Here is an 11,261-nt window from a genome sequence, read left to right as displayed (position 1 = left end):
CAGTACCGGTCGTTCAGGGGAGGGCAGTAGATGGGTTTTAGCCGGTAGGTCGTTGACTAGCAACGGAATCCGGCACTGTCGTTAGCGACTTGGAAGCTAACGACGTCTTTCGAAGATTTCCCTCTACTTACCAAAAAAAAAAAAAAAAAAAAGTTTATGTGAAAAGGGGAGATTATGCTACAGCTTTGGAAAACGGTCAAGAAAAGGGATATACGAATGATATCTTCTATACATAACTCTGATATAGTAGAAACCAGAAAAATGGATCGGAAAACCGGACTTCTTATAAGTAAACCTATTTGTATCGAAGAATATAATAAATTTATGAAAGGAATAGATCGTGCAGGGCAATATCTTTCCTACTATCCCATATTTAGGAAATAAAGAAAGTGGTCGAAAAAGGTCGACCTTTATTTATTTAACTGCGGGCTTTTTAATAAGCATATACACAAGTATTAGTCAAATAATAAAATGAACTGCTAATCAACCGACTTTGAAACTTAATAATTTAATAAAATAAAAAAAGTTTGAGAATCGCCGTTGAATTTTTGTCATTTTTTTTCAATAATCGTAAACATTCAATTACAATAATATACATATAATTAAAGTTAAATATTAAAAAGATTCGCTTTTCAAATTAGTTTTAGAATTTAAAATTACAAAAAAAGTTTTGTATAATTTTAATTTGTGGCAATTTTTTAAATAATCATAAACATTTAATTACAATCATATACTACACATAGTTTAAGGTAAATAATAAAATGATGCGCTTTTCAAATGTCTTTTACAATTTAATAATATAAATAAAGTTTGAGAATTACCGTTAAATTTTTATCAAATTAAATTAATATACATCTAATTAAAGGTAAATGATAAAATGATTCGCTTTTCAAATGACTTTTAGAATTTATTAATAAAAAAAATGTTTGAGAAGCACCAATTTTTTTAATAGTCGTAGACATTCAATTACAATCATATACATCTAATTAAAAGTTAACAATAAAATGATTCGCGTCTTTAAATCACTTAGAATTTAATAAAATAAAATAAGTTTGAGAACCACTGATGAATTTTGGCAAAGTTCTTAGAATACATGTTTACCTTCATATTCACCAAATTAAAGTTAAATAATAAATTTATTTATAATTAAAGTGACACAGCTTTTAATAAAATTATTTAAGGTTGAGAGCCACTGATGTATTTTATCAAATTTTCCAAAAAAGTATGGTTCAATTTCACCGGAATTGGATAATATCAAAAATTTGGCTAATCTTATGTGTTTTCAATAATTCGTTGGTAAATACAATTTCGAATTATAATATATTATGATTAACTTCAATTTTTCGCGGACCTAGTGTTGAGAACCGTTGAATAAAAACGGAACTCGATACCATGATATATTTTAAACAATATCCAAAAAAATATAATTTTATGCAGAATGCAGACAATTAAAATTTGTTTATTTATTTTTCAGGAATAGCTTACCTTATCGCTAGAAACGTACTAGCGCTATGACGCAAAAAATCCATTTCAACGCAATTAACGCATTAAAAAAGAGATTATTGTATGCTATCGCATTAGTTAAAAAACAAAAACGGCCTTTTCATCTTACAAAGTCAGTAAAATAAGTTTTTTTGTCGACATTCATAAGTAAGAAAGAAATAATAACATTATAATTTACATCTCAAGTGAAGACATGTTTATACAATCAACATGATATAAATCACTTATTTATATACTTTAAACAATTTTATAAAAAATAAAATATTTATTTGATAAAATTTATGAAAAAATCTGTAATTCTTATAATTGTACAATTGAGAGGAGATATATAACTCGACTAAATCCAGATTCAACGATATAAGATGTGGGAAATGCAATGGAATATAAACTCTCACCCTCACAGACCGCTGGAAATGTGCTCACAATTTCAGTCCTTATCCATAAATTTCTTTATTTAGATAAAATCTAACTTGAGCTTTATTATCAATTTGTTTGATAGTAATATCAATTGTATTTATACTAAATGGTTCTATCACCCAATCTGGATATTTATATTCATAATAATCGTATTGCATTGTCAATAATGGTCAATGATGGAAATTGTGTTAACTTATACTGGTTTTGGAGCAAAAATTTACTTTCGTTACTACCGGTATTACAAAATGAAATACCGATAGTACCGAAATATATTTTTTCTAATCCGTATATTTGATTTGCTGAAAACAATATTTTAATGGTTAAGAACAACAAAAACGACAATTCCTTAATTGCTTAAAAGCAGAAGCGGGAAATAAAAAGAGCATTTTAAAAGAGCAACATAAGTCAAGGGTTCCCAAGTGTTTTATACCCTATAGTAAATTATAAAATAACTGTAGTGAAACGGGCACCGCTTATTTTTTCAAAAAAAAATTAGCAAATAATACATAAAACGTTTTCAGAATTTAAGCAGATAACGCACCTAGCCCAGCTAAATTTTAAGACGTATTAATGTATTTTGTTACGTTGCTGGCCGCTTTCGTAGTCATTAAGGCCAAACCATTGTCAATCTCAGCAACGTGACGTAGTATATATATTTTTTGACATTTTTAACAAGTAGAAAAAAATCATTTTAAAATATAAGAAATATTGTTTACATTCTGTAAAATAAATACACGTCATGGTTGCTGCATACGTATATGGTAAACATTATATAAACAAATATAATATCAATCTCAAAGTCAGAGTGATAACTGGCATTACAGTTCATTGGTCAGTGCCTCATAAACAGAGATTTGTTAGTAAACAATAATGAAGGTCTATGTTTTATTTTTATTAAATTCATTTTATCTTATATGCTACTTGTTGCTATTGACGTAAATTTTTAACTTCTGAGAAGTGACAATTGTTTTTGTGCTCTCCTATTGACCAAAATTTGCTTTGAATTTACTTTGATCAGCCCTCTCATATTTTTAAGACATAGTGTAATACATATTTTATTGCTATGATTTTTTCAAGAGTTGGGCAATTTGTTCCACTAAAAATGAATTTATGTTTTTTTAACATGAGTAGAAACATATATAAGTATACGAGAGATGTCATAGAAAATAAAAATGGTTAAATATGCAATAATTAAAATAAGATTATATTTGTATAAAAATTATATAAATCTGTTTTTAGAATAAAATATATCGTATTTTAAGCAAACGGATTTACAATTTTCATAAGGTTTTCGGAAAATCGTAACTAGCAAAAATTTATGGGAATATATTGCATTGCAATAAATTGGCGAGTAGTGCTCTGGCCCTTGATATAAAAATTTAGGAGGCATTCAGAAACGGTCGATGATTATCTAGGCTTAATGTTCCTAAATAAATAAAATATGTTTTCCGATAAGTGAAAAAATAAGGTTTTTGTACACATTATTGATTTTTAATGGTACTCGTAGATAGCACATTAAACAATCAGCGTATAAAGTATTTTTAGAAGACCCTGAATTTGAGGAAGATAAAAATAGCAGGCATGTTTTTGGCTTAAGATGTTTTTAAAAATCGTTGTAAACGATCGATAGAGTAAACAAAAATAAATAAGACGAAAAAAACTTTTTTACCCAATTTGTCAATATATTACCAACAGAATATATTTAGGGGGGAGGTACCATTATAAGTCATAGGATACTAGTCAGAGGCGGAGTGCCCGGGGGGAGTGGGGGATCAATCCCTTTAAACGACGGACTGCTAGGTGTTCATGGGATGAGGGAAGTGGGGACGGGAGGGAGTTTTTTATAGGGAGGGTGAGGTCAACCCTCTCTTGGGATAGGTAATGCGTTCCGCCCACAACACCAGACTTAGTCCAGCGATTAGAATAAAAAATACTCAAAAAATAAACGCTAATAGTCAAGACGTTATTGAAAAAATATGGGTGCTTAACTCTTATAAAGGCAACATTTTTTTATCGTTTGTCATTGCTATAAAAAACTGTCTCGTTTACATACGGCTATAAATCTATAACCCTCAATCTACCTGTGAACTTTTTAAGCTCCATAGCGTAATCACTATATTGTTTTAATAACGTGTAAAATCTGCGTTTCACTTTAACGATAGATAAACAACATTTTTTTTGTCAACACGTCAAATTGTAGGTTCAAAAAATATATTGTCGCTATTATTTTAATTTCTTGATTTAATTTTCATCACGCTTCTGCACTTAAATCACACATATATATATATATAGAGTTATTCAACATAAGTTTGTGATGTGTTCAAAGTGAAAAACATATATAAAAAATACTAAAAATTTAGATCCTAACGTGTCGACCATCTTAAAACATTATAAATTCGTCAGTAAATTCTATTAGTCCACCAGAGAAGCCATAAAAGCTAATTCATTTTTTTTATCTACGCACGCGCATGAATCTTTATAATCTATACCAGTGATGAGCATCCTTTTTTGTGGCGGGCCACAACAGAAAAATCAATAAGCACTCAAAAATGAGATGTGATTAAGGTTGCCAACATTATAAAGCACTAAACCGGGAGAGCTATAAATAAAGTCATTTCGTAAATAATTTTGTTCATTTAGGAATGCTGCGGGAGCTAAAAAAAGGTAGTCACGGAAATTTTTGTTGGAAATTGGACACTCAACCGGAATTCTGGGTGTCGATTTCAATTCCAGGGCAACCCTAGTTGTGATTAGTTTTATTTAGAATAGAATAATATAATAATACATACATATTTAATGCTATTGCTTTTTTATTTTACTTTGCAAATACATTTTTAAAAACTACAGATATAACGTAATATAAAAATAAAAATATTTTTAATGAGATATTTGGCACTGTTTTTCACTAACAACTTTATCAATTCTCTGGTCACCTTTTAAACCTTTCACTTTTGAAATAATAGTTCACAGAGATAGGTATTTCCAAATAAATTTACTACTTGCCTAACATGGTAAGCTAATAATGGATTTTTTTCAGATAGAAAATAGTTCTTATAAAAATGTAAGAGATCAACGTTTTGAAATTTTTTTTTTAATTCTGTGTTGTATTGCAAATCAATTACTTCCATTTAAAAAAATTTGGGTATTCTTTCAATATAAATATAAATTAAGCAGTAATGAAAAAAATTCAACAAAGTCTTATTCTGCCGTAAACTTTCAAAACGTGAATCAAATTCATGCTAAAGCCTTTGTATTTCGTCTGCATACTTTTTCATGTTAGATGGATATCGGAAAATGTAAGAAATTGTTCGAATTAAGTTGACGATTCCATATTGTAAGCTTGTTTTAAAAGCTTTTATTTTACTTGAAAACTTATATTCGAATCATTTAAATGTAAAATAATATCAATTACTCACACATCAAATCCAGAAAATTGATATTCCTTCATCTCCAATTAATTGATAAAAGCGCTTTAACATTTTTCCCCGACTTAACCATCGGACTTCAGTGTTAAAAATCACCGAATTCGTTTTCCAAGTCAATATATTTTTTTTTATTATAATTTGCAATGATTCATTTTTGTCATGAGGTCCGGAATCATTGTTTTCCCAAAGCCGAAAGAATTCGAAAAATCAAATATTGAGATGATAGAAGATTATATCTTTAGAAGGTTTTAGTTTAATAAAATAAAAATAAACATTTGAAAGTATTTTTTTTTCATTAAATAAATGACATTCATACTATTAATAAATTTTATATATCTTTAAAAGAAACAATTAAAATAGCCCATAAAATATTAGATTACTCGAATACGTGTCATCCGACCCGCAATGTGCTTATTACCGAAAATGGGATGAACATCTTGAAAATCTCAATTATATTGAGATTTAATAAAATAACACAAGATTTGTTTTTAAATATAACTAATACCTAATAAGCAACAATTGTAAACGAGGAAGAAATCACAATTTTGATGCTGTTTGCAACAATATATACTTGAAAATTATTTGATCAGCTTTATTTTTATGTTGTATTATATAAAGAACCACATTTATATTAATTATATAAATAGATTCGTATAAATCTGTTTTGGATTATTCTGTAAAGGTTTTTAATTTATTAAATGCCAATCTTGCCATTTTGTGTTATTAAGAGATGTCAATGAATATGGACCCAGTTGAAAGGGTCGGAGAACTGGGAAAAATTGGGTCAAAGCAAAAAAATTTAAATCTCAAAGTATTAAAAGGTCGATAAACATGTATATAAAGTTGGATAAAAATATTAATAATCGAGTTAAATGTCAAATTTATATTATTTTAGAGCATGTATTAAATCTTAAATGTTTATTTGCATGGTAAAAACTATAAAAGCTTTCTTAAAAAAAACGTTAACATTTGTTCCTAAATGATTGTTAAAGACGCTGCAGAAATTATAATAAAATATGTATGTATTAGGTTGTTGTTTTCCCGACAAGGAAAAACTTTTTTGGAGTCGCAAAATTTTTTTGACAAAAAATATATTTCTGTTTTAGCAGTAAGCGACAACTATAAATATGAGACAGCTCAATAGTCGCCAGATGAAGTACCAAGCGACGCGACACAGATCGCATACTCTCTTAGTCTCTTAGCGACTGTCTTAAAATCAACACGCAATAAGAATACGGCTTGCGATTTCTAATATATATTTGAACTTTAAAAAATCATGAGTTATAAAGTATTTTATATTAAAAAAATATTATTACCCGCTTACATAAATAAAACTATTGTTACATGAAAGTATGTGATTTATTTAGACCTCTAACAAGTCTCGCAAAGAATTTTATTTCAACTACGTTGACTATTAAAAAAACGGATTGGAAATGAAAATAGTTTGCGCACCAGATTTTACTATCGACTAATTATGAAAAAACTGCAACCGCAATTCAATGCTTTATGTCAAGAGTCGTCAAACATTTTTTGTAAAGAGCAGAATCGTGAATATTTTAGGCTCAGCAGATGAGAAAGCAAAATGTGAGCTTAAAAAAAGATAAAAACGAATTGACTCGTTGAATAAACAGCAGCAAGTAAGCAGAATCTTTAACTCTTTCATCGCTGCTGATATTTTTATGCTTCATATCGAAATTTGCTAATATGTGGCGGAGCAATATGCTATTAGTTATTTAAATATTATTTCAATAAATCAAAGTGTTTTTCAATCTTAAAATATATTACATGGCTCAAAGGTTCATGACACCTACAGGCGCCCAATGAATACAGACGATTTTCTTGATGACTTCTATAGATGTCATCCGCAGTCAAAGGTTTAAGGCCAGCGGTTTCTAAAGACGCTATGTTATTACAAAATTTTCATATGCTTATAATTTACATTTTCATTTTCAATGCAATATAGTGCACACCAGTAATTCTTTAAGTAACTAACTGTTTGCATTAGCCTCTAAAAATGATTACTTACTATTACTATTATTACCTTATTCTTTAATTAAACGCGCCTTTGTGAAAACCTGGACTCAATAACAAGAACGTTGAGAGTCAAAAAGTTTACCAAATCACTGGGTGAAGCCAAAGAAAATCTTTCGAATTTTGTTTTTGTGCTAAATTGGCTATTCATATTACTCACAATGTGCTCAATATTTCTGGCAAATGTTTTTATCAAAAGATTAATTGATTGAAATAAGGCTGCAAAAATCATACACAACTTTATTAATTCAGCATTGTAAATGGTTTTATGTTATTAGTTAATACATTAGCTACTTTAGTTAAGGCCTTATTTTATAATTGTGAAAACAATGCGTTATGATAAAATAAACCTTTTAAGCTTTTCTGCAAGTTGTTTAGTCTGTATATTGTATTATTTTAGTACAGACGTAAGGTCATCGTACCATAACATTAATGCTTTGTCATATATTTTGATAACAATATAAATTACCCTCCACTTATACATAAAAGCACGACATTGAAAGTCCGCTAGATTAATATTTTCTGACTTTGACAACGATAAGATGAATATCCACGGATAATAAAAATAGAATAAAACATTGCAAAAGGCGTTACATGAAAGAATTATAACTGCGTAAAGTCACAGCGGAATACGAGGCAATAGGAGCACCACATACGGTCATATCTCGCAAAACATATCAGTTCTAATATAGCGCATACTTATTACACTTTAAGATTTAGAATTTTTAATTTATTTTTTTTCGTCAATAATCGGATTTTTTTTTTGTTACACTAAATTAGAATGAATTTTAGTTAGATTTGATATTTTTGTAAATGTAAATAAATTAAATTTTTATATATTTGTAACTTTTTTTATAAATATATTCTCGCTATGATTTTTTTCAAAATTGAGGCCCGGGAATTTGTCAGGCCTTCCGTTCAATATTATAAATGACTTGGAATAATGCCCACAACCGTGTTCATATATGAAACAATGCATCAATCGGTCAAAAAATCGATAAAATTATTATCATAAAATATTGAAATAGTTAAAACGTTTATAACAAACTTTTGATTTCTGTACCGCTGTTCTTTCTCCGAAAATATAAAAGCCTAAACCTAACTTGGAATCCTGTACTCGCTACCATTGCAGCTATCGCCACATTGACACAGAGCCTAATATTATATTTTCAATTTGCATGAAATTCTATAAAAATATATATTTTTTGTTGAAATTATATTCTGTCGTAATATTAAATATTTAAATTAATTTATTCAAGTATTTGTTAAGGGTATTTATTTTTAAGTAAACGTATAACATCGAGTTGCGGGAAACCTTAACGCGATTCTTAATACAAAAATCGCTGAGTTTCAAGTTTTATTGAGTACTTATCCCTAAATCAGCGAAGCGCACGTTATTGAATGTTTTATATAACTTTATGAATAAATAATTAATTTTTAATATTAACTTTTCTCTTACGGCAGCTCTAGTAGACAGAAAAGATTATTTTACCTGTGCAAAATAAAATTTATCGATAATAAAAAAGAAACGTAAGTCTCCCTTTTATATACAAACGTTGAAACAAATCATAAAAATAAGCATTCCAAACATTAATTGTTATGTAAAAATATGAATCACGCCCCTCTCATTAAATTGTCTTTGTGAGCTGCAGCAGTAATAAAATAAAATAAAAGTAAATGTCTGTTTTATAAACGTGTAAATACAATCCTGTATTTTAGAAGCACTGAATTATATATTAGACAAGTAGTCGTTTTAAGTTTTTGACATAATATTAAAATAATCTTGTGCAATAAATAATTTGTAATATAAATGAAAAATATATCACTTAGCTGATGAAATTTAAATTTATTGTATCGGTTAAAGTTTTTAATTGTTAAATAATGAATTATTTATTGCGGTTTACTGTATTACTATATAATATATTTTTAAAGTACTTTTGCGATTCGTATGATCGTCTTGGCCGATTCGGCGTAGCTCCACTTGGTGCGTTTAACTGAAGGAAGTTATTCAGTATGACAATGTTTTCACTTACATATCATTGAGATTAGTTCATCTTTTGACTACAACATCGTTAAGTCGAGAACGAAGGTGGAACACTTCGTTGGAGCACAGCCGAATTTGCAAAACCTACAGGATGTTGAAGCTACCGGTTGCTAATGGGTCGGTGGGTAAGGGCCATAAGGAGCAGGTGGGAACATCCGGGCTTTCAATACCCTTGAGAAAAGTGGGGAAGTTCAACGCTCCTTCCAGTTCTCGATCAATTCTCGACGACTTATGTCAGGACTCTATCTAATACACATATTATTAGAATGTTTGTGGATTCAAAATCGGTAAAAGTTAGCAATGTCGTCTTTCTATGGAATGTGTAATCAAGGGACGTTACGTAAAAAAAACGTAGAACAAACTTTTTTTCTAATGCCTACTGCAAGCTATCGAATTAGGCGTGATTCTGAACTAAGTAACGCCTTTAATTTCTTGTTATCAACTGGGGAAGAACGCCTACGACCTTCTTCATATTCAAGATCGATTTATAGTATATACGTTTCTTTGCTTATTTAGACCAATGGTTATAATATACAACCATCATTGCATCAAAGGTATTCTAACAGTACTCAGTTTCCCAATTATTTTCTACGATGAAACACATCCACATCCTGGACTTATAAGGTAACACTTAGAAACTAAAGAATCACTCAATCTCAATGTTTGCGGCAAGCGGGTGGTAACGAAATCAATTAATTTGATTATCTTAGATCACTCTTTGCGTGGCGTGCGATCCTAATAGTGTCAAATGTCTTAGTTTTTGGGTTCATATCACTCGCATTTTCATTTTCAGTTATTAAAATTAAGATGTTTATATTAAGTCACACTGACTAAAAAAATATGCATGTTTTAATAAGTCTGTATCGTTTCGAAGTGCTATGAAGTTAGCTAGCACTTTATTACATTGTTTTATAAATTTTATTTCATCCCAAATCTTGGATGTGTCAGCAGAAGTACTTGTTTTTAAACATAAGATTATAAATATAGAGAATAAATTCATATATATATATATATTTTATATATGTAGAGAATAAATCAATGAAAATTGCTAAGGGACGGAAAAGATAATTACTAACCGTCGATGCTCGGCAACTTGTGCTAGTTTTAGTGTTCAAGAGAGACGCGATTGCGTCCTTAATTCTTACCCGCTGAGGCCATAACGTCTGCGCTTGAGAACGCTCCTTCACGTGCTTGCCAAACACAAAGATATTTTCGGAAAAATATGTGAGAAGGTGATTATCTATTTTAGGTGTACCCCAAGGGCGGGGCGCGGTAAAATAAAATCTTTCCGATAGTGAACATAAAGGTAATTAATTTTAAAATGTCAAATAAGCATTAAAATGACATGGCTTTACTAATGAAAAATGAAAGATATAATATTACACATTTACCATGCGTTCGAGGGGGGTGTACGAAATTGCTCACATGGCATTTTCTCATATGAAAATTGATTACAAATCAATCGCTGACAAAGCTATTTCTCATACGAATATTGCTCATACGCAACATATGTAACAATTTGTTTATATTTACAAATACTATTGCTCTTTAATTGAATGTGTATTATTTTAATTTTTTTGTGTATATACTTATTTTTAAAATTATTGAAAAAATAATACTATTTAAATCAATTAATTTTTTTTCACTAAATTTTAAAATTAAATTACTTGGAAAATATTATTTTTTACTTTAATAACAATTTAGTTATTATTATTAAATATCTTCTTAAATCTCAATATGTAGGATTAAATTTATTCATAATTTATTAACGATCAATAAGATGGTTATATAGTAATATTTTAATGGATTTTTATCTCTATAGATTAATTTATAACAAAATA

This window comes from Plectrocnemia conspersa, unplaced genomic scaffold (assembly GCF_051122295.1).
Source record: "Plectrocnemia conspersa isolate PC_06_02 unplaced genomic scaffold, ASM5112229v1 ptg000006l, whole genome shotgun sequence".
Lineage (NCBI taxonomy): Eukaryota > Metazoa > Arthropoda > Insecta > Trichoptera > Polycentropodidae > Plectrocnemia > Plectrocnemia conspersa.
This window is presented reverse-complemented; position numbering follows the sequence as displayed.